This window comes from Hyperolius riggenbachi, chromosome 10 (genome assembly GCF_040937935.1).
Source record: "Hyperolius riggenbachi isolate aHypRig1 chromosome 10, aHypRig1.pri, whole genome shotgun sequence".
Lineage (NCBI taxonomy): Eukaryota > Metazoa > Chordata > Amphibia > Anura > Hyperoliidae > Hyperolius > Hyperolius riggenbachi.
Genome location: NC_090655.1, coordinates 77,148,489 through 77,173,369, shown reverse-complemented (window position 1 = coordinate 77,173,369; position 24,881 = coordinate 77,148,489). Strand labels below are relative to the sequence as shown.

The 24,881-nt window shown below is 45.6% G+C and overlaps 1 long non-coding RNA gene across 1 annotated transcript in view; it reads right to left on the bottom strand.

Moving 5' to 3' along the window:
* Positions 1 to 24,881, bottom strand: part of LOC137534258 (uncharacterized) — a 43,579-nt gene that overhangs the window by 4,576 nt on the left and 14,122 nt on the right. The window contains exon 2 of the long non-coding RNA XR_011024346.1: positions 2,580 to 2,659. This is a non-coding gene — a long non-coding RNA (uncharacterized lncRNA). The remainder of the gene's footprint in view (positions 1 to 2,579; positions 2,660 to 24,881) is intronic.

Here is a 24,881-nt window from a genome sequence, read left to right as displayed (position 1 = left end):
GTCACATCCCTTCCCTCTTCTCTCATTGGTGACCCTCACAAGATGGGGGTCCATCATACAAGTGTGGCCATCATGATCTTCACACCCATAACATGTGTAGCCACAAACACACCTGACCTGGAGTATCAGAGAAAGGGAAGGTTAGTAGTTGGCCACCTCTTGCCCCTCCCTGCAGTAGTAGCGGCTATTCCTCTCTAGTCATGCCCCAGTTAGTGCTGTTACAGGGAATGCCACACCCACTGTGAACCTAGTCTTAGGGAACGTTACTGAGAACCCCACACTTTAATATGAATAACATGTCTATGCATCTCACAGAGGTCCATAACAGGCTGGCGACATTCCGGAATGCCCCCCCCAAAAAAAGTAAAATGTGTTGTCAGCTGTACGAATCTCCATTAATCCAATGCTTCCATCTAAAAATGGCGCCTGTGAATAATGGCGCACAGTGTTGCCGCTAATCCGTTTGCCGCTTATCGCTATTTAACGTTAAAGCCTTATTGTTATTTAGCGTTAAAGCCTTATCGTTATTTAGCGTTAACACACAGAACCCTCTCTGTACCTATCCCTAACCCCTAAACCCCCTGGTGGTGCCTAACCCCTAAACCCCTCTGGTGGTGCCTAACCCTAAGACCCCCCTGGTGGTGCCTAACCCTAAGACCCCCCTGGTGGTGCCTAACCCATAAACCCCCCCTGGTGGTGCCTAACCCTAACCACCCCCCTGGTGGTGCCTAACCCTAACCACCCCCTGGTGGTGTATATTGTACTGTATACCTAACCCTACTCTCACACAGAACCCTCCCTGTACCTATCCCTAACCCTAACCACCCCCTGGTGGTGCCTAACCCTAAGACCCCCCCCTGGTGGTGCCTAATCCTAAGACCCCCCCAGTGCCTAACCCTAAGACCTCCCTGGTGGTGCCTAACCCTAAGACCCCCCCTGGTGGTGCCTAACCCTAAGACCCCCCCAGTGCCTAACCCTAACCTTGACAGTGTTACATTAAATCCATTCACCGTTTTGCAGTTAAATAATGTCTGCAGTTTGGCTTATGTAGGGCGGTATTGATAAATAACGTTAGTGTGTGCCATTATTGATAAATAACGTTAGTGTGTGCCATTATTGATAAATAACGTTAGTGTGTGCCACTATTGATAAATAACGTTAGTGTGTGCCGTTTTTCTTCTTTTTTCCCTGTGCGCCATTATTATGCAGTACTAACGATAAATAGCGATAAGCGTATCTTTTTAATGCGGCGCCATTTTTATGCATAGGCGCTGGGCGCCATTATTCACTGATCCCAATCCAATATAGCAGTGGCTTTAAAGAGAACCTGTACTGAGTACAAATATTTAAAATAAACACATGAGGTAACTTCAAATGAACATTACATAGTTACCTTGCCATCAGTTCCTCAGAAGCTCACCATTTTCTTCTGACAATGATCCCTTCCAGTTCTGACAACATTTTGTCAGAACTGAAATATATCAGTTGCTGTCAGTTATATATTAGTTGCTGTCAGTTACAGCTGAGAGGAGAACTGATATGTCCATGTTTCCCTATGGCTCAAGTGGGCAATGTTACAGTTTAACTGTGTGCTGACCAGAAAGCTGTTATGGGTAATGGCCATTTTCAAAATGGAGGACAGAGAATTCCATTGATCACAGTGAACAAACAGGACGCGGGACAGGAGAAAGACACTGAGGAGTAGACTACATGGAAGGTAAGTATGACTTGTGTATACTTATTTTGACTTTTAATTTTCAGTTCAGGTTTTCTTTAAGAATCTTAAATCAATGTGTCAAACCAGTGTTAGAAATCATATGGATTTATACTGAGTGTGGTGGTGGAGCCATATACCACCTTCCTAGCCACCTAGTCAATTCCAGCCAGCACAGCAGGAATCGGCAGACATCACGTTGCGGCCTGCTCATCAAGCAGTGCAATGGCTGACGAAGAATAGGGACTTGTCCTCGCTTGGTTTCCCTTTTTATCTCCATAGAGATGGCTGCTGTACCTTTTACATTTGTTTTTACAAAACTTTTTATGTGTAATTCATTTAAATTATGTTCTATTAAACACACTAAAATAATCAGGGCTGTGAACATCTAATTCCCCTGCAGAATTCTGTAAATGATCTCTTCTGTATTACATTCTATTTCCTTGTCCTTATGCGTGATTTTTATGTATTTTAAGCACTTTCCCTCATTTCTCTCCCCCCATGAACTGGAGGCACCTTGTGCTGCTATTTTCTAGAACTGACAGTGTTATATAAAAGGTATAGACATCACACTAGCTATCCCATTACTTGGAGTGGCGTAACAACATGTTACCTGAATTAGTCCCTCTTACAGCACACTTTGTTTTGCAATCACATTTGTACATCTATGGTGCCACTGAGTGGGATTATAACCACACATACTGGGACTTGTCTTTAAAGGGAAAATACCGTTTTATTACCAGATGCATAGATCTGTGCTTGCTGTATGAGTTTTTTTTGTTAATTTGAGGCCTGGCGTGTTGTGCTACCCTGTTTAGCCGCAGGGTAACGCTAAACCAATGAAAGTCTATGGGACATTTCATACCTGGTGCAGTGCGATGCGTCGAAAGTCTCCAATTTGACGCGCAGGCCTGGTGACGTGTGGCAACCAGAAGTCATGTAAGTCTATGGAAAACAAAAGTTTGCTTTCTTAAAATAGACTATATTTTTCTACGTATGTTATATATAATATCTTCAAACTCCTAAACAAGGGACTGTGTTTTCAAATCCACGCTATCCATCCATACATCTCTGTGTAAAGGTAGCCATACACTGGTCGATTTGCCATCAGATTCGACCAACAGATAGATCCCTCTCTGATCGAATCTGATCAGAGAGGGATCGTATGGCTGCCTTTACTGCAAACAGATTGTGACTCGATTTCAGCCTGAAACCGTTCACAATCTGTGGTGGTGCTGCCGCCGCACCCCCCCCCCCCGCATACATTACCTGCTCTGGCTGGCTCGACTCCCCCCGGTCTCCGCTGTCTTCTTCTCCACTCTGGTCTGGTCTCCGGGTCCGGCATGCTTCACCTCTTCCTGTCTGGGGGAAGTTTAAACAGTAGAGCGCCCTCTACTGTTTAAACTTCCTGCCGGGACAGGAAGACGTGAAGACCCGGAGACCAGCGCGGAGAAGAAGACAACGGAGACCTGGGGAGTCGCGCCAGCGGAGCAGGTAATGTATTGCAGCTGTATTGCGTCGGCCGTCGGGCACTCGAACGCCGCTAGCGACGCGCTCCCTACCCGTGGGCGATCGACGGTAATTTCCCGCACGGAGCGTTCGACGGGACCGATCTATTTCGGGATGAAATAGATCAAAATTTAGCGTTAACGTTAACAATTTGACAGCAGATTCGATCCCAGTGATCAAATCTGCTATCGATCGGCGGGGAATCGGCCTAGTGTATGGCCAGCTTAAGGACAATTCAGTCTACACAGGCCCTTTGATCTCTGCAGGATACCAAAGCTGGAGCTGAAAAAGTTCACACCTTGACTCTAAACAGGGCCTATCTCAGCAGGAGCCCTGAGCTGTCTCTTTTGTCCATTCGAATGTGTAAACATCAATATTCAGCAGAGATGCTTCTCACTGTATATGTTGGAGATTTCAATACATGGGTGGATGACTCCTCTTCCCAATTAGGAATAGAGCTACCTAGTGCCTTATATGAACTGGGCTTCTTCCAATCAATCAGCTCTGCTACACACAAGAAAGGTCACACTCTGGACCTTGTATTCCACACTGGGCTGTCAATACTCTGGTGTTTAAATACAACAAATGTGTGTCCTCCTCCTTTGAGACCATTGCTCCTCTGTGCACCAAATATCTTACTCCACACCATCATGCACAGTTGTTTTGATAACTCTATAAAAGAGCTGAAAAGACAAGGCCGGAAACTTGAAAGACTGTGGCGCAAATCTCAGTTCCCAGAAGACAAACATGCCTTAATCCTCCACTTGAAGAACTACCAAGAGGTAATCACCAGGAAAAAATCATCCTTTCTATCACAAGAGATTGCAAATGCAGTTAACAAACCAGCCCAACTGTTCCGCACAGTGGAAAAACTCTGCAACCCGGCATGTCAAAAACTTAATATCCAGTCTTCATAGGACCTCTGTGACCAATTTGCCCATTTCTTCTCAAAGTCTTTGCTATAAAGTCCGCCATCCAACTTACAGCATCTGAGCCTTATATAGTGCCGAAGACCATTAGCAGAGACACCGTAACACCTTGGTCAAACTTCAAAGAAATTAATGAAGAAGTCACATTAAGCATCCTCTCTCACATCCGCCAAACTACCTGTGACCTGGATCCTGGCCCAACACAGTTCATGTTGAACTGCCCCGACCTGTTTGTACTGGTATTCCTCAAAATTGTAAACTGTTCCTTACAATCAGGGATATTTCCTGCTTTACTGAAGGAAGCGATCATCAGGCCTCTCCTCAAAAAACCCTCCCTGGACCCAGTTGCAATGACCAGCTACAGACCTGTCTCTAACCTTCCCTTTCTAGGTAATCTAATTGAAAAAGCTGTATAACTCCAGCTAGAAGCCAAAATCCTACAAAACAACAGTAATGACCAATTCCAATCTGGCTTCAAGAAACATCACAGCACTGAAACTGCCCTCATCCAAATATGCAACCACCTGCTCATGGCAAGAGACAGAGGAGAGTGCCCCATCCTCATACTGCTAGACCTTTCTGCAGCCTTTGATACAGTTGACCATGACATCTTGATACACAGGCTACAGGAATACTGTGGCATTGATGGCATAGTTCTTCAGTGGTTCCAATCCTTTTTGAGTGGCAGAACCCAAAAAGTGTCCATGGGGCCCTTCCTGTCCACCTCTGTACCACTTAAGTATAGGGTGCCCCAGGGCTCAATCCTTTCTCCCCTGCTTTTCACAATTTACGTTACAGCTTGGAAAACTAATCCAAAAACATGGCCTGACACCACTGCTAATGCGGAAGACACCCAACTATATCTTTCCTTCAAGCCTGGTGTGACAGACCCAACTCCAACTATAAACGCCTACTTACGTGAACTACAGCAATGGATGAGTGACAACTGGCTGAAACTAAATGCAGACAAAACTGAAGTCCTTCTGATCGGAGGGCAGCGCATGACAACAAAACAACTTAACATGCAGTCTTCACCACTGGGAATAGGAGGCACGGATCTACACAGCTCTGATCATGTGCGTAGCCTGGGAGTTCTAATTGATGGGGATTTAAACTCCAGAACTCACATCTCTGCTGTGGTGAAATCATCCTATTTTCACCTGAAGAACATCGCAAAAATCAAGCACCTCATTCCCCAAGAAGATCTACCAACCTTAGTTCATGCCTTCATTACCTCCCGACTGGACTACTGCAATGCTCTCTACACTGGCCTTCCAAAAAAGGACTTGTACCGCCCACAGCTGATAGAATACTGCTGTCAGACTGCTAACCAACCAACCCCGTCACTGCCACATAACGCCAGTCCTGCACTCCCTTCACTGGCTACCTATAGAATGGAGGGTCATATTCAAGATCAGCTTACTGACATTTAAATCACTGAATAACCTGGGCCCTGGTTACATCAAAGAAATGTTGCAGCTGCGTAGCAATCCCCGCAATCTCAGATCCACAGGTTCTAATAATCTAGTCATACCCAGAGTCCACTTGGAAACTTTTGGTCCCAGAGCCTTCTGTCATGCTGCCCCTACGTTTTGGAACTCCTTACCTCAACAGATCAGGACAGCTCCATTCCTGGACATGTTTAAATCCAGACTGAAAACCCACCTGTTCTGTTTGGCATTGGCAGAAAAATAACTTTTGTTGTGTGAATACTTCATCCTACTACCAACTACTGAATCTGAGAGCCTAAGCATTTTGAGTCCTATGGGAGAAAAGCGCTATAGAAATGTTATTGTATTGTATTGTATAAAACAAAGTATTTGCGATAATTCAGGTTATTATTCAAAACCCGGCAGCGCTACACCAAATAACACTTATAATAAGGTCACAGAAGATGTTAAGCACAATGGGTATTAGATAGTCCACAGTCCTTCACTCCATTAAACTTTTGCCACAAACAGAATCACATACAGATGGTCAGATTCTCACTCACCAGATTCACTGACTCTTGTTACAGAAGTCAGCACCAGCAGCGAAGGGTCTCAGCCCCCTTCCCGGCTCACTGGCTTCTCCCCAATATCTTTACGTCCCCTATTACAGAGGTGTCTTTGATTGCCACACAGACCTCCACTACAAAGGTTTAAATCACTTGAAAAGACTGCAGGTCCCGCCAGAAGAGCATACACTCCACCATAACATTTTCTCAAAGACAAAAATACACACTTTCCATAGCGTAATACAGTATAACCTCCTTGGCGGTAACCCCAAGTTAGGGTCGGGACGGAAAACTGCAGCTCAGAGAGGTAATCCCGACCTCTGCTCGGGGTAGCCACCGGAGGCTCTATGCAGAGTGTAGTGCCCCGTGGAAGCATTTATACATACCACCCAGGGATCCCAACGTCGGACGCCATTCTTCTTCCGTCCTTCGGGGCTCTGCTTCCTCCTGGTGAGAGCGCTGGTTGCCGTCAATCTCACTTTAGAGTTGCAGCGCCACCCGGAAGATGGAGGCCTAACTGCATGCGGAAGCCCAGGGAGGTGAGAGTGCTGGGGCTGTGTAGATCTCCCTGGCAGCATGATTTTTTCCAGGTTTTAGGGTCTGAAAGGGTGCAAAAAATTGTACTGCTTTTAGACCCTAAAATCCAGAAAGAATCATACCGCCAAGGGGGTTAATAAAAAACGGTTAAAAACATCCATTACACTCACATGGGCGGCAGTGTGTTATAGCATAGTTTGGTCGGCCACTCCGGATTAGCACTCCGATAACAGCCAGGCCCTCCATGCTGAACTCCTAACTCGCGCTAGCTCCTCCTTGGCACACGCGTCAGCTCTATGGAAAGTGTGTATTTTAGTCTTTGAGGACATTTTATGCTGGAGTGTATGCTCTTCTGGTGGGACTTTGCAGTTTTTTCAAGTGGTTTAAACCTCTGTAGTGGAGGTCTGTGTGGCGATTAAAGACACCTCTGTAATAGGGGACATAAAGATATTGGGGAGAAGCCGGTGAGTCGGGAAGGGGCTGAGACCCTTCGCTGCTGATGCTGACTCCTGCAACAAGAGTCAGTGAATCTGGTGAGTGAGAATCTGACCATCTGTTCATTTGTGGCAGACGTTTAATGGAGTGAAGGACTGTGGACTATCTAATACCCATTGTGCTTAATATCTTGTGTGACCTTATTATAAGTGTTGTTTGGTGTAGCACTGCTGGGTTTTGAATATTGATCTGGTGGGGATACAGTGATCCTTTACAGAAAGCGCAACCGATAGGAAGATTGTGGAAATCATTACTTGGTTATAGCAGAAGGAACTATAATATCTGTGTAAAATCTATCACTTTGGCGCAGTGTTTTGCTTTTTTGATAATTCAGGTTGGAGCGAGCTCCGAGCTGTCTCCCAGTGCATCGGCATTTGTATTTTTTCAGGACACTTCCTTGCAATACGTATTTCCGCCACATGAAGTGAGCGCTAGAGAGCCCCTTTTAGGCTTTCATTAGCATACTGTACATGAATTCCATTATCGTGTATCAGCGCAGGTATTTTGGAAGGCTTTTTTTGGCGTTGGGGTGTGATGCAATCATCCAACCGCACCAAAAACGCTGGTTGGTAGTGTGAAACCGCCCTAAGTGTTAGTGAAGATCATATTCAATCTGCCGACAGTGTATAATGAAGATTGACTAGCTAGGGATTGGGGGTAGAGAGCAGGGGCAAACCCAGGATTTTCAAGGGTGGGATTCTTCAAAGGTCTCCCTCAGCCCCGCACAATACAGTATAATAATATGGTAGGACATCATGCTGGGTACAAATAACGCAAATTCCCGTTTGACCTGACCGACCAACAATGGGGTCGATCAGGAGCAGTTTGAATACAGATAATGAGGACAGCCGAAATCTGTAATGAAGGGGAAAGTGAAGTATTCACACAGTAGGGCACAGGGCTGTGCTCATACCTGACTCTGTTAAGTTCCCTAGACCCAGAGCTGCTCGATTCTCTGTACACACGCTGCTGCTGCTACATACAAAGTCAACTGTAGCCAGGTAAGAAAAAAGGCAGTGCTGTGAGCTGCAGGATGCCTGCAGATATTCTGGTGTTTCAACTTGTCTGTCCCCAGACACTGCACCGTCCCTGGTCTGAGGGGGGATTCTGGGCAGCTGTAATCCCCCCCTGCGTTTGCCTATGGAGAGGTTTGAATTCAGTTAAAACATAAACTTTATTAGTTCACATTAAAAGATTCAGAGCAATAGCCTAATTAAATACAATGGCAAAAGCTTAATTCGAGATAAGCTAGGGAGGAGTTGGTGTCTCCAGGGACAGGTTTTGTAATGTATTTAAACTCAGCTCTCCTTTCTCAGCTCAGAGCCTACATATGGGCTTTCTCAGCAGTGGTTAGATGCCACTAGCAATGCTGCTCTATATTGATAATTGATATGTACAGTATTTCAATGCACTAGCACTTTGTGTGCAAGACTAGGTCACGTTCACCCCTGACAAAGCCTCAATAGCAGGCGAAACGTGGGGAATTTTATGTGTTTTACAATATGTAAATAGTTATTTTTTGAAGCTGAGCTGAGAAAGAGAAAAGTTGATTTAAATACTGTACATTAACAAGCCAGCTCTATCGCACCATCTAGCTTATGTAGCTTTTGGCAAATTATCTATTTAGGCCATCTCTCTGAATCTCTTAAAGGGAAGGTTCAGGGAGGGTGGAGAAAAAATAAAAATCAATTTCCACTTACCTGGGGCTTCCTCCAGCCCGTGGAAGGCAGGAGGTGCCCTCGCCGCCGCTCCGCAGGCTCCCGGTGGTCTCCGATGGCCGACCCGACCTGGCCAGGCCGGCTGCCAGGTCGGGCTCTTCTGCGCTCCAAGTCCTGGCACTTCTGCGTCCCACGCCGGCGGGCTGACGTCATCGGACGTCCGCCGGGCTGTACTGCGCATGCGCAGACCACCGGGAGCCTGCGGAGCGGCGGCGAGGGCACCTCCTGCCTTCCACGGGCTGGAGGAAGCCCCAGGTAAGTGGAAATTGATTTTTATTTTTTCTCCACCCTCCCTGAACCTTCCCTTTAATGCAAACCAATAAAAGTTAGGAATTAACTGAATTTAAAAGGGTCCACCCCCAATCCCTGACTAGTAAATCTTTTTTATATATTTTGAAACAGTGAGTATGATGTGATCTGCAGACAGATCTAAAATTTTCTAAAACTGATATGAAGCTCAATTTGCTTTTATTTGCAGCCATGACAACTGTACTCTTACCTATTCTGTTTGGAATAGTGTTGCCATGAGACTATCCTGTAACCCCTAACTTGTTCGGAGTAAAGGTGCCCATACAATAATCGATTTTCCCTGGCAAGTTTGATTACTGTTATCCATGCCCCAATATGGCCGCCCGCTTGTAATTTTGATCACTTTCCATCGGAAATCAATTGCAATAATGGATCGGTGCGGACGGTAACATTTATTTAAAATTTAGTCAAAAGGGAGTGGGGTGGAAGTGTGGTGGTATGTAATTGCCCAGGACCCCAGAGATGGTAATTGGCCCCCAGGTTCCCCCCAAACTATAGTGCTCCCCTTAGGCCCCTGCAGAATACTTGCTGCTGAGTGTATCCAGTCAGCACGCTCCCTTCCTCCAGTCTGTGTTTTTCTGTCTTCATGTCCCCGATGCCTCTTCTCCAGGGGCGTATCTGGGTAATATAGAGCCTATGGCAAACAATGAAATTGTAAAGTCCCCCCCCGACCCCGGTCAGAGCAACCTTCCCCTCTAAAAACAGCATCTTTTCTCGCACCGTACATGTGTTATGGTTGCCTGGGTTTTTTGGCTCAGGATATTGCTAAATTAGATTTATGGATGTATCTCTTCTTATTTCCCCTCTGTCCTCTTTTCTAACACTAAGCCAAGTGTGCCCTACATACATAAATTAAGTAGCCATGTTCCCCAGAATTAATCTCTTCTGAGGTCTGAGTGACAGGGAGGCACAGGAGCAGGCATGGCAGCGTAGTATAGGGGCAGGCATGGCAGCGCAGTACAGCGGCAGGCATGGCGGCGCAGCACAGTGGCAGGCATGGTGGTGCAGCACAGTGGCAGGCAAGGCGCCCATGAAGCTGTGGCACCCATGGCACGAGCCATGCCTGCAACCCTCTAGATACGCCTCTGCTCTTCTCCATGACAGTGCAGGGGCCATAAGGCCATGAAAAATCTATTGGCAGTGTGTGCAAGATTAGATCCCTCTCTGATCAGATTTCTATCAGGGAAGCATCAATCTTTTGAGCACGTTGGCTGGCTATCCACCAGTGTATGGCCACTTTAAAAAGCACAGGGGAGTACGAGAGCGATAGTTACTGAATTTTAGCACCAGCACTAATTATTTGACTGACAGCAAATGCCTGTGTGCCGGTCTCTGATAGGAACACCGTGAAACGACTTTGTGTGACGTGAACGTAAAAAACAAATTACCGTAATCAATCAAAAATGATTTTTGCTTTCAATCCTTGCAATACCTGTCTATAGAGCCAAACCGAAATAATTCAGTTTTCCTGAACAAAAGTTCAATTTCCCTTTAACCTGTCTATTAGAGTAGTATAATCATTAGGGCCCTTTCTTGGAATACTTGGCATCACAGTTTACTGAGCAACAGTCATGCACCTTAATTAAATATGGCTTTGTAAAATGCTGAGGAATAGCTATCAAGGTGGTTGTAATTAATGTTTCCATTCTGGTTTAATTAGGTGTGACTGGTACTCTTGAGGACAACAGAGGGGCCAGGGCAGTATGAATGGGCTGACTGCACGTCCTGGAGAGGTTTTCGGCTGCTGCTTTGAGTTGAAAATGTTGTTTCGGAGAGTTTGATGTCCAGCATCACTCTGTTGGCACCTATTACAAATACACACTTACAAACGCATCTGTGTTCTCTGCCTGGGCTCATTGCCAAACACAATTCCCAGTTTAAAAACACACTCTGCCCTGATAATTGCCTTTACCTTGATATTGACTCGTTTTAAGTTTTGACCCTACTAGAACTTTGCAAAGAAAATTTTCCAGGACTCCAAATACATGTTTTTTTTTTTTTTTTTTTTTACAAAATGTGATGTTTTGCGAGTAGAGCAGAGTTTCACTCTACTATTCAAGTAAACAAGTCTCCGATATTACTAGAGGTCATGACTGGTCACTTGGCCCTGTAGTTTTCTATGGCACTACCTTATCTTTATTGCAATGGGAGTTTTCTTGCACTTGCCACTCCAACCAGCAGATGGAGTGCTACACACTAAAAACTAGTGGAAGCATTAAAGCAGCAGGGACAGCCATGCTATCCCTGGAAAAAAACACATATATAAGTAGATAAATACTTGTTCTACTTACATATGTATCTCCACGTTTTGATTTCAGAGAATTTTATATAGTAAATAAAGACAGGCATTTCCATCTTCATTGCCCCTGAATGAAGCCAACCCTGATGTAATTTTCTCCCTTCCTTTTTTTCTCCTAGAAACTGCACTGTCATATCTAGCTTGCTTTGAAAACACATGTGAGCACAGCATAGATTGTATTTCAGCAGCTTCTGCAGAGGGATGAGGTGTATTTCCCTTCTCAGCCTCATGTCACACTGAACTGCCCTCAGCCAATGAAGAGCAGGAATGTGGGAAGGGAGATAACAAGGTTCCCTCTCCTTGGAAATGTACCAAATAGAGCCAGGCTGAGATAAGATTTATTACAGCAGACACATTCATGATTATATTGGAATGCTTGCAATGCAGGGTCAGGTTGTAGACTGCTTAATTTTATGGCTGACAATCCTGCTTTAAATATTAGTGATATGTATCCTTTTGGCTGCTACAAACGAGTCATCTTGCACCGCAGATGGCTTTAGGGAACATTGCTGCAAGCCTGCCTCTTCCCTTTTCTTAAACATTAATAAAAATGTAATATTATAGTGCCGGTTGGAGCTACCATGCTCTGCCTATTACTAAGCCGGCCTTTTCCTACCTGAATATTTGACTTTAGCCAAAAGTCACATTTTTTAATTAGTGATAACATGGACCAGGGGGAATGAGGAGAGGAATGGACAATGCACGGAGGCAGAACCAGCCTTACCGTGAAGCTGACTGAATCACATGAGGCCCAAACCATTATTGACTTCTAGTAATTGGGGCTTAGGAGCTATGCAGTTTGGATTTCCGTGTAACCCTTAATCTTCTGTTTTTAACTCTTTGAGTTACATACGATTGTGGACTGTACATCTTACACAAATTGTCTTTTCTGCCAGGAAGAGGCTTGCAGTGTTTCTCATGTGTGGGCTCCAATGATCAAGATTGTGATCGGCAAGGTACTCAGGAATGCCCTCGGGACTCTGATGCCTGTTCCATAATACGTGGCCAGTCTAGTAAGTATCTTGCACTTTTCACTGTGCCCAATGGTTTTCTGTTGGGGGGGGGGGGGGGGGGGGCACACACTGTCAGAGAACATAAGACACATTACAGAAAGCTTGATGACACTATTACCAGCAGGGTCAGGACAAGGTTTTCTGGTACCAGAGGCAGAGATTCCAAAGATGGAGATGGAAGAGAGAAGAATGACCACCAGTTTCACAGTTAACTATACCTGGTCTCCATGTGCTTCCCTTCATTGTCCCATGCATGGGGTGGGGGAACAGTTGGAGCAATACTTTTTGTGTAGGGATATGGGAATACTGGTTATTAAAGGTTTAGGGGTTCGACTTCATTCAAAGTCAACTTCTACATTGCTGGTTAAATAGGTGAATTAGTGATGTGTATATTGCAGTATCCAGGAACATACTGCCCATACAAGCTTTCATTCTTATGCTACGTACACACATGCGACAATGATCGTTCGTTGAGAACGACGAACGAACTTTTAATTGATGAAAGAACGACCTAAGTAAAGTTAGTTTTAAAAGGTGTGTAACGATCTGATCGTTAGAATGAACGTTACATCACGTAAAGCAACTATTGCGCCTGCGCATAAAAATGAGAAGTTTCACGGAGAAATTGTGAAATGCGCATGTCAAGCCTAGTACGAACGATCGTTTCCAACGACGTACTACTTTTGCAAACGATCGTCGTTGGTTAAAATCCGCCGAGACAGAACATTCTTTTGTAGCGATTTGGCTCGTTCGTTGTTTGCCTTAATAGTCGGTGGTTCGTTTTTTGTAACGATCGTCGTTGGTAAAGATCGGGGAACGATCGTGACAAACGACTATAGCCGCATGTGTGTACGCACCTTTAGAGATCTGTATGTTAATCCTTCAGTTCAGAATCTCATTACTGTAAGTAGCATGCTGATCTGTCCTTGTATTATTTCCAGGTGGCGTGACGAAGTCCTGCTCCTTCAAGTCCTTCTGTGATCGGGCACTGCGAGGTGGCTCCAGGGGCTCTGGTGTCAGCGTCCAATGCTGCTTCTCCAGCAACTGTAATAGTGGCAGCCAGGGGTCTAGCAGCCAGAACAGCGGCAGTTATGTCCGTCTTCTCTTTGCTCTTGTGTTAGGGTTCTGCCTTCTGGTCATCAGCTGATTGAGAGATGTTCCTCAACACCAGGCCTCGCCTTCCATGTGTAAACAAGACCTGAACCGCTTCTTTGTTAGGTACACATGGAATGGACTCATTTATACTATTAACAAGAGCATTTTGTGCTGCTATGGAAGTCAAAATTAGGTCTCTTTACCGTAGATTAGCTATGCTCTGGACTCTATGATAATTAACCTAGCACCTGAACTATATATGGCAGTGACTGGTTAAAGGGATTGTCCATGTTTGGAGACATAGTCATCTTTGTTAGATGCCATACCAAGTCATTGTCAGTGTAAGTGATAGCTACAATTGGATAGAGAACTATACTATGTACACCTCAACAATCAAATCAGTTGTGGAGAGCTGTTTTTTTTTTTAATTTTGATTGGATAGTTGAGAAGAATGTATAGCTCACATCAGTAGCATTATACTCCTTAGTGATCATGACTATTATTCAGAAAGAGGGGCAGTGATGTGCAATGAACCTATAGCAACTGAAATGAGGTCATATATATTTCATATACATATAAAATGGGCAACTGTCTCCAAAATGTTCTTTTTTTATTTTAATTTTGGTAGAATTGAAGGGGTTGAACGCTAATCACATTTTATTACCCTCTAGGTTCTGTTTGGCATGATGTCTTCTCACTTCCTGCACCAATAACAGAGCATGGGCCAGCGCTGCCATTAAGGCAAAAAGGGCAATTGCCCCAGGGCCCCCTACCACTGCCGGACACCCTAGGTGGACTACTCCTGACTGCTCCAGAGTTTCCAGGGCCCCTGCACAATGTGTGGCTGGGTGCATTGTAACAACTCTCCAGTCCTGGCATGCTGTTCTGTCTGTGCTCTGTCTTCTTCCCCCCTGCCTGCCTGTTTTCCATGAAGGTCTTTTCCATGACCTGGCCCAGGTTATTTATGTATAAAATGGGGAAGAGGCAGGCCACTGGGCTGAAGATAGAGCACAGACTGTGCAACACATAGGAACTCAGGAGCAGTCAAGGGGAGACCATCCGGGGGAAGGGGGGGCAGTAGTGGATCAGGGGCCCCAGGGGCTGACTTTACAGGGGGGTGGATTCGATCCTATCTGGAAGACATCATAGGTAGTTTGAACAGCCTTGGAAAGCAAGGTGAGATAAGCTCGTCCGGGGGGACTGCTGCACATAGAAGGGGAACCTAAAGATAGTTGGCTGAGGGCCACAAAAAGAATATATTGGACCTTGTTGGTTTACACAGCATACAAGTCAATCATTCTTACCTATTTTATCAAGTAACAATGGAAAGTTTGTTTTCTTCCTATATAGATCGGTTCACATCAAGCCAGATCACAAATGGTCAGTTCAGAGCGGACAGTGATGTCCGGTTGGAGTCTGGAGTAAATGTGTTTCCCCAACAGGCTTCTGTGGGAAATGCCTCCCCTGCCCAGAAATATCATGCAGGTCGGATTTTTGTGTTGCCGTTACTGCAACAAATCCATGTTGGTAAGGTTTAGTGGGACTAGCATCTACCAGGCTCCTAAACTCTCAGACTGCCAGGCACTAGCACATATAAACAGACACGTACTTTCACAGTATATAAGAATAACAACGCTTCCAGGAAAGACTGGAGGAACTGCAATTATATCTGGGATTCTGCACAGTGTATGGCCTGTCAATCACTCAATCATGGAAGCCAACAGAAAGCTCCTAATGTGATTAACATCCATAACAAACCCATGGCCCACCTAAAGTGGGAGGTGACTAAGTAACCCATGGTAAACTGCAGGTTTTTCTGTATATAAGATGGATTCCTAGTTTCATGGTACTTTCACCTTTTACGTCACTTACTTTCCTTCCTCTTCGCTTTATGTTAGTGTAGCCTAGTTTAGCTTACTTCTGATGGCAACTTAGTTAAACTTAATAGTGCTGACTTCTGATTGCAACGCCAAGATCTGCAATGATACTGAGAATTCTGAAAATCACAGGTAAACTAGTCCTATAATTTCACTTGTGGGGCATTCTGTAGATGATATATTCTAATTGGACAGGTTGTACAGCCAATCCAGATAGTGCACCAACCACAAATTCCTATTCAAGACATAGCAAATGATAGAACCTTTTTTAACACATCAAGGTCCATCCCTGCTGCAGGTCCAGCAGTATGTGAATAAATATATTTGCCTTCAAGTACAAAAAAAGTATGTTTATCGCCCATTGCATTAATCATAGAAAATAAACTGCCCGCTGATAGCTGCACATATTCTTGCTTTTCATGCTTTTATATGAGACTGATGGTATTTTTGTATGTAACAGATAGTCCAATGGTAACTTCTAATAAAGAATGATATTGTTCAAGCTAAACAAGATGCAGTTTTATTATATGCGCATTATAGTTGAGAATCAACGTTCACATTAGAAACAGATAATAGTCCTTTAATCTGTGTCTTCCAAGCATGTCTTCAGGTCCCCCATTTCATGGACATCCATTTACACATTCACCATCGTGCAAACTTGCTTTAAAGACTTTACATGGATTGAGATGAAATGGGGCACTATAGAAGATTTTTACCCGCTGATGATGATCACCTGCCTGGGCAGCGCTTCACTGGGGCACAATGGGGCACTGGCCCCCCTGGAAATGCCTGTTCCCCCTGAGTGATCCCTTCCCAGGAGGAGCAGCTTGTTAGCAAGGAAGGATGAAAGCATCCCAGCAAACCAGCCAAGTATATCTGTAGGTAACTTATCTTCCATAATAGCACCATCATTTGGACAATCTGCTCTGCTCAAAAGCCTCTGAGTTCTGTTTGGGATGTTTTAATTTGATTCCTATCATTGCTGAACTAGTTAGCCTTAATTGTATCACCTGAGTTAGGCAAAAAAATATCTAAAGCTCGCCATACAAACATCAATTTTGATCATCAAATGGGCCCCACCAGCCAGGCCCTTTGTGGCCACCAAAAATTTGAAGCTGGAGCCGCCGCTGATCACCTGGCTTTCTTAGTAAGATTTAGTAGGACTAGCATCTACCAGGCCCCTAGACTCTCTCCAGGCCGTAGGCCACTGCCTGGGTTTGTCTTGTGCTCTGTTGAAGACGTGGATCATATATAAAAGAGGGCCTCCATCGGTGCTTATGCTGACTTTGTGACTAGATGCTGATGCACTAACTCAGGGGTCCCCATACGTTTTGGGTCGAGGGCCCGGTCAACATACTTCAGACTGCTGGGGGGCCAGGATATACATAAAATTATGTAGAAGTCTTTGCAGGCCAAACAATGAAGCATACCCAGGTGACACCCTGCAGTTCAATTGGACAGCAGTTTCACCTGATGTGAAATTTGATTGGAAACCAGTGAATTACTGCTTTCTGGCTTCCATGTGGATAGGTGGTGCCAGCACTTTTATGCTATATGCGGACCACCAATATTTAAAGATGTAGCTGAGCATTTCTACAAGTAATACATTTTGTGTGTGGGGGGCCGGTAAAAAAAACCCTCAGGGGGCCACAATTGGCCCGCGGGCCTTAGTTTGAGGACCACTGCACTAACTTGTGGTAATATTGCCATGCACAGACAGTAGTATAGTAAGGGTAATTTGGGGTTCCCAGTAGGCCTAAACGATTTATCGTTTTTTGATCGAAATCGTGATCACGGAAACAACGATTCCGTGATCGTGAAGGTGACGATTTTTCACGATTTCCCTGGCAACAGTGTACTAGTTCAGCCCGGCAGTCCATCACCCGCTTGCCGCTCTGCAGCGGCGGCTTAGTAGCTCTCACCAGCTCCTTCCTAGTGGCCGCCTCTACCCCCTACGTCATCAGTGTCTTAATTTCTCCCTCCGCCTTGCATATTCATCATCGGTGGACGGAAGGCTGCAGCAGGCACTCACTCACTCTCGCTCCGCCCAGCCTAGCACATCATCAGCTGGGTGGGCGGTGGACTCCGCCCACAGGTACTCGCTCTTTCCCTCCGCCTTGCCTAGCGACTAGCGAGTCATCAGCTGGGCGGGTGGCCGCCACGGCTCTCACTCACTCTCACTCCGCCCAGCCTAGTGCATCATCAGCTGGGTGGGCGGCAGACTCCGCCCACAGGCTCTCGCTCTGTTTCCCTCCGCCTACCGTGTCATCAGCTGGGCATGCGACAGGACTGTCACTAAAGAGTTTGGCCAGGTAGTGCACAACAATTTATATATATATATATATATATATATATATATATTTATTTATTTTTTTTCTACCAGCCAACCACCTAAGATTTACCACTGCTCCGCCTCCTTTGCCACTCTACATCAGTGCAACTCTGCACATCACGCTGACACCCTGTGTGTGCCTCATCCATTCTGTATGTGTACAGGATGATGTGTGCTGGGCAGTGGGCAATTTGAGCTGAGGTGACTGTGAGCTGGACTGTGTGATGTGATTTTATATGTATTCACGATTTTTCTTCAAATCTAGTCCTTGCTGTGCACTGTCCTGAGCCCGGCCACAAGGATCAGTTTGTGTGAACAGTAGTGTTCTTCCATAGCTCTGCACTCCGTCCGCACGACAGGCTTTGGCCAGTTATCAAGCCTGGCAGGAGTGTAACCACAGTGTGAGTGTGTGTGTGTTATATCTTGCCAAAGCCTGTCCTGCGGAGTGCTGAGCAATGGAAGGACTCTATTGTTCACACAAACTGATCCTTGTGGCGCGGCTCAGGACAGTGCACGGCAGGAGGAGGATTAGTTTTTAAGAAAAATCGTGAATCGAATCGAAATCGCAATTTCTAACAGAAATCGTTCAATTCAATCTTTTCCTAAAATCGTTCAGGCCTAGTTCCCAGTGATCACCGGACCCAAATTAATCCTCCCTCCAAGTTGCTACAACTTGGAGGGGGAATAGTATTTGACGCCACCGGGACTTTGAGCAGCAGCACGGTGAGGCGTCATTTGTACTAATACGTACGCAGCAGCTGGGTCCCTTGATGCCCACTAGACCCCAGGCAGTTGCCCATGATGCCTTGTGGATGATGTTAGCATTAATTAGCTCTTTGTCCTTGTTTCTAGTGGCTGACAAATGTAAGACCCAGTGGAGACACGCAGCTTCCTCCTCCCGTTTGTTAAACTTCCATAGAGTGAGTCACATCTGTAGCTGTGTTGGGAGGGTCATGAATAATTCCAGATGCACTGTAAATGTAAGCATGTGTGCCTCTTTCCTGCGCTATTCCACTGCATACTGGACTGAGAACAGCTTGAGCACAACCCCGGGATAGATCCTGGGAACTGGCTTATGAAATGCTAATGCTGATGGATTTGTTATTGTGTATAAGGGTTGAAATAAATATTGGCATTGCCTAACATTTCTTTGTACTGTGAGCAATGGCGTATCTAAGAAACTGTGGTCCCCGGGGGAAGTTTTACATTGGGCTCCCCCCCCCCCCCCTATACATCATAACTGATACAGCGCACCAAAGCCAGTGATTACCAATATTCAGAGCATCTATAGAAGTGATTATTACCAACACAGGACTAATAAAGAGCTAATACAGCAGTTGAGGGAGGGCCCCTCCGACCCAGGGCACAGTGTGGCCACAACAACCTCTGAATCCCCAATTGCTACGCCACTGACTGTGAGGCACTCACAAATGCATTAGTTTGTGTTCACATGCTACCTCTATTGTGCTTCCCTGTTCTTCTGTATTACAGATCTATTTACATCTGTGACCGACAGGTGGCACCTCTTACCTTTTAGATATTGTACTTGGAGGGGAGCAACAGAATACTTTTTCAGCAACTTTTCCTGCTCATCAGACAATAATGGGGCTGATTCACAAAACTTGGCTCATGATTTATCTCTCCTTGCTTATTTTTCACATTATTTATAAAATACTATTTTGCCACTTTCCAGGCACACAAAATCACTCACAAAAGTTGTTCTTGATTACTGTAGGTAAACTTTCATGTTACTGTTCTTGCCTTAGTTTTAGTCATTTTTGCTTGTTGGGTACTTAAAATGGTTTAAAAAAAATAGGTGAGAAACAATTAAAGAGACTCTAACAATTTTTTCAGCCTTATTTATTCTATCCTATAAGTTCTTATACCTGTTCTAATGTGCTCTGGATTACTGCAGCCTTTTCTAGTTGCACTGTCTCTGTAATATATCTAATCTTCTTTTTTTTGTCAAGCTTTGTCGACCCAGAGTGGAATACACTGCCTCTGCTGTGATAGGGAGAAATTATGCATGCCCCCTCCACGCCCCCTGCAGGCTCTGTGTGTGTGCTTTGTTTATTAGTCACAGACTCAAAAACTTGTAGTGTACTGTAACATGATATATATATATATATATATATATATATATATATATACACAAACATCACTTCCTGGTTAGCGGCCATGTTTTTTGTTTGTAAACACTGCCTAAAACTGGCGATAAGCCAGGATTGCGGCGGAAACGGCAAAGAGGGATCCAGAGATCACAGTGACTCGGTTGGTATGTTTTTTAATGTACAAATCGGACAGTACAGATTCTCTTTAAGGCGAAATAACTTGTGAAAAATGTTGTGAATCAGTCTTAACAACAGGATGCGTCAGGGATCTTTCAGTAGAAGAGCAAATGTTGCTCTAATGGAACCACTCTGATCTTAACTATTCCCCAAACTATAACCACTCATGATAGAATATAGAGGAACTTCAACCAAAGATTGAACTTCTTTCCAATCAGTAGCTGATACCCACTTTCCTAACCAGAAATCTTTACCTTTTCTCGAATAGATCATCAGGTGGGTGTGTATGGCTGATATTGTGGTGAAACTCCTCCCACAGTGTGATGTCATGACCAAAGTTGTGACAGTTGCTGTCTGTGGAGCTTGTTGCATTGTGGGAAATAATGGCTTTTTCCCACTGCCATGCAAGCAATATCTCCCTCTGAGCATAGAACTCTCAGTAACGAACATTCCGTACAGATCACCTGGCAGAAGATGTCACTACCAATGATACATTTCAGAAAATAAAGCAGGGAGAGGAAAGACTTACACTGACTAAATAATTTTCAAGTGAATATCGTAAAAAAAAATAAGCAATGGGAGACTGAAGACGGAGCGGAGCCTTGCAAGTGGAAATGCGCGTGTATTGGCTTGCGCGCTCTCCTGCAAAGCCAATAGGAAACCATTCACGACAATCGGCGTGGAGTGGTCCTGGGGCTGCTGCCGGGTTCACGCCAATTGGCGTGGAGCGGTCGGCAAGAGGTTCAACGCATTTTGTTCAGTAGAGAGATACATAGATTTAGATAAATCGGGAACATCAGTCCTGAAAGAGGGACAAATGAGAAAGAAGGAGGGACAGAGAGATTTGGTTTCCAAAGAGGGAGAGAGAAAGAGAACTATGCCTTTCTACCATGTTAAATTACTAAATTAGCAATACCCAATTAGACAGAGAATCTCCATACTTGCTTTAGCAAGGCCCTGCACCCAGATTATCCACTGCTTTTGTGAATTAAGTTTAGTCACATCAATATATGCTGAAGTTTCATGCAACAACACACTTTCCCACGCCGCCAACTCGAATAAGACAGCGAAGAGTCCTGAAGAGAAAGCAGAAGACCCACAAATTAAAAGCAGCTTCTTCATTATAAACATCCCATGGGTGGAGGAAGCAACTCCCAATCCAACAGCTGTGTGAACTGCACTCATTCCCAAGGAGATGGGATCCACCGTTATAAAGAAAGACCACTGCTTTTAGTTTGCTGCTATTATTTTGTTATACTGAATGTACACTACACACTGTGTGCCATTAGTATTTATTGCTGACAAAGTTAAGTTAACAAGTGGGCAAGTGGGAGCATCAGCAATCATTTCCAGGCCCGGATTTACATCACATGAGCCTATAGGCACAGATGTCCTGGCACCCTAAACTTCGCCATCCAGAAACCCACAACCCCCCCCCCCCCCGAACTGCACCACAAGTGTGCTAGTTGACCCAGCTGTAACTTCTCCCTTACCCAGGCCCGGCCCGCTCATGAGGCGGGGTGAAACATTTGCCTCAGGCGGCAGATCTGGGGGGGGGGGGGGGCGGCACCCGCCTGTCTGTGGATGCTGGGTGCCGCCCGCCGAGCTGGAGGGGTAGCTGGCAGAAAGAGGGTATTGGGCCTAGCTGTGGGGAGGGGGGTCGGACCCCCCCCTCCCTCGGCTGGGTCCCCCGATCTGCGCTCCTCCTCCAGCGTTAAGTAACCAGCTGCGTGCATATAGATGAAGAGGCAATGGGCGGGGGAATCACTCACCTCTTCCGCGCTCCATCGTGCGCTCCACTGACGTCACTTCCGGCAACGCCGCCCACTGTATTGTAAGTGGACGGCCTTGCAGGAAGTGACGTCGGTGGAGCGCACGATGGAGCGCGGAAGAGGTGAGTGATTCCCCCGCCCATTGCCTCTTCATCTATATGCACGCAGCTGGTTACTTAACGCTGGAGGAGGAGCGCAGATCGGGGGACCCAGCCAAGGGAGGGGGGGGTCCGACCCTCCTCCCCACCGCTAGGCCCAATACCCCCTTTCTGTCAGCTACCCCTCCAGCTCGGCACCCCCCCCCACGGCTGGGGGAAGGGGGGGGGCGATTTTTTCTTATTATGCCTCAGGCGGCAAAAAGTCTAGGGCCGGCCCTGCCCTTACCAGTCATAGGTAGCTACAGTTGTTAGCATTAGGTAGCCAGCTAGTGGTGCCCCGACTGAAGGGAGATCTTGTCAGTGGAAAGCTGAGAGCCAGGTGACTAAACTCTCATTTACGCTCTGCTCAGGACTCTGCATAGGGAAGGCGCTAGGGAAGGGGAGTGAGCCGCCCCTTTATCATCAGGTGCTTGTAGGCGCATGCCTACAGTGCCTTATGGTAAATCCGGCCCTGATCATTTCAACCATATTTTTGCACGTATGTAAAGTTTGTGTTACTTTGCACGTACTTAACATATTTTTACTTGAAAGGTTTTGAGATAGCAAGGATAAAATGCTGTATACAGCAAATACACCCGTTATTGAAAACCCAGGCAACCGAAAGTCTAAACTAACCGGGGGACGGAGATAGCAGTATCAGCATGCACACAACAGGACATTACTCTCAAATTCAATGTACATTTTTTTTTTTGTTAGTAGCAGTATCTCCATGAGCCTGGGGTGGATGACACGCTCATGATGATGGTCCCCAATAATAATGCTTCTGCTTTCTGTATTCGCTCACTACTGCTTTTAACTCATCATATATACTCGACTATAAGTCTAGAAATTTAGGTCTGACTCACTAAATAAAAGTATAGGGGTCGACTTATACACAAGTCACGAGCAACACTGAGCACACTGAGTAATGTGTGTGCTACAGTGACATTCTTATTTGCAGCAGTTTACCCAGTGGTAAGTGACACTTTCTTGATAAAGGAAATGTGAAGTAAACCGGTCTAAAAGTCCCAAAAAGACAGTTAACAAGGAGCAGGGGGACAGATACTGGGCTGCAGGAGGAAGGGGGGAGGGGGATGAATAATTGCTGCATTTGGGGGCCTGGAGGAGTTATTGGCTGCACTTGAGGGGCAGGAGGGGCTAATGGCTGCAATACTGTATGCAGTGCAGTTATTAACCCCTCCTGATCCCCAATTGCACCTGTTAATTCCTTCTGATACCCAAGTGCAGCCATTAACTTTACTGGGTAGACGTATACTTGAGTCAATAAAAAATTCCAGCTTAAAGGACAAAAAAAAAAAAAAGTTTTACTCACCTGGGTCTTTCTCCAGCCCATGCAGCCGACTATCCCACGCTGTCACCTCTGCTTCCCGCCACTGTCCCGCTCTCACCGCTCGGTATTCAGTAGTTCTGTACCTGTGCAGTTCGCCGTGGCCCATGTGGCCATGATTGACAGCGGCGATTCGCGCAGCTGCAGTAAGGCCAACCCCGCGGTCGGCCTGAATACTGAGCGACGAGAGTGGGACAGCGGCGGGGAGTGGAGGTGACAGTATGGGACAGTCGGCTGCAAGGGGCTGGAGAAAGCCCCAGGTGAGTAAAGCTTATTTTTTTCCCCTGATAACTCCTTTAAGAGGGTCAAATATTAGAGTTGACTTATATTTGAGTATATACGGTAATAGGCAATTTTCCATACAAAGCCATTTCAATTTGAACAAAGTTTGAAGCCTAAACAGATATGGTCGTTAAATATCTGAGGATAGAATAAGAACAGGGCTTCCTAAGAACTTGATCACGTGCCCTTGCACTTTAAAGTACAACAGGAGGGAAAATAAAAATTCGTATTATATTTCAGAGAAACAGGTCAGTGGTTTTCTCAAAACCAGGCAACCAAGAGTTCTGGCCTCTTTGCCAGGGCCCAGATTTACCATAAGGCACTGTAGGCACGTGCCTACATGCACCTGCTGATGGAAGGTGACTCACTCCCCTCCCCCGGTGCCTCCCTCCTGCTTTACCTATGCAAAGTCCTGAGCGGAGTGTAAATGAGAGGTTACTGACCCAGGTCTCGGCATTCCACTGACCAGATTTCCCTTCAGTCAAAGACACTTCTACCTATCTCATACTTGGGGACACACCTCTAGCTACTTAATACTGAGGATAGCTCTGGCTACCTAATACTAAGGGACACCTGTATCTACCTATGATGGGCAAGGGAACTGAGGGAGAAGTGACAGCTGGGACAGCCAGCACACTTGTGGTGCGGTTTGGTGGGGGTTTGTTGGTTCATGGAGGGGGTAGTCTTGGGGTGCCAGGACATCTGTGCCTATGGGCTCGTGTGAGGTAAATCCGGGCCTGCTCTTTACACAGATTATTACTGAATTATAAAAATACTAGCCGTACATCTGGAAAAAAAAGTGTTTTTTTTTTTGTTTTACCTAGTTTGCCTTGGATCTTATCCTGTAATACGTATATGTTCAATGTTGATTTTCAATAGTAGAAGTGTGAAAAGTAATCAGCAGATGAACTCATGAGTTTATCTGACGCTGTGTGTTTTTGCAGCTGGAAGTGGCTGCTGCCAGATTCATCAGCAGAACAGTTGTATTTTCCCCTCCAGCCTTGGAAGCTGGTCAGTTCAAGAGATAACCTGGAGCGGCTGCTTGCCAAACCAGAAACACATGGAGGTACAAAGGCTCTACAGATTGCTTTGCAGTTACACACCTCAGGGTGCAGTTAGGTCAACTGCGGCTTTGCGGCTGCTCCTAAACTATCCTGATAGCAGACAATGCAAGCAGAGGCGTAACTAGAGGAGAGCAGCGCCTGCAATCACAGGGGGCCAAGCGCAGTGG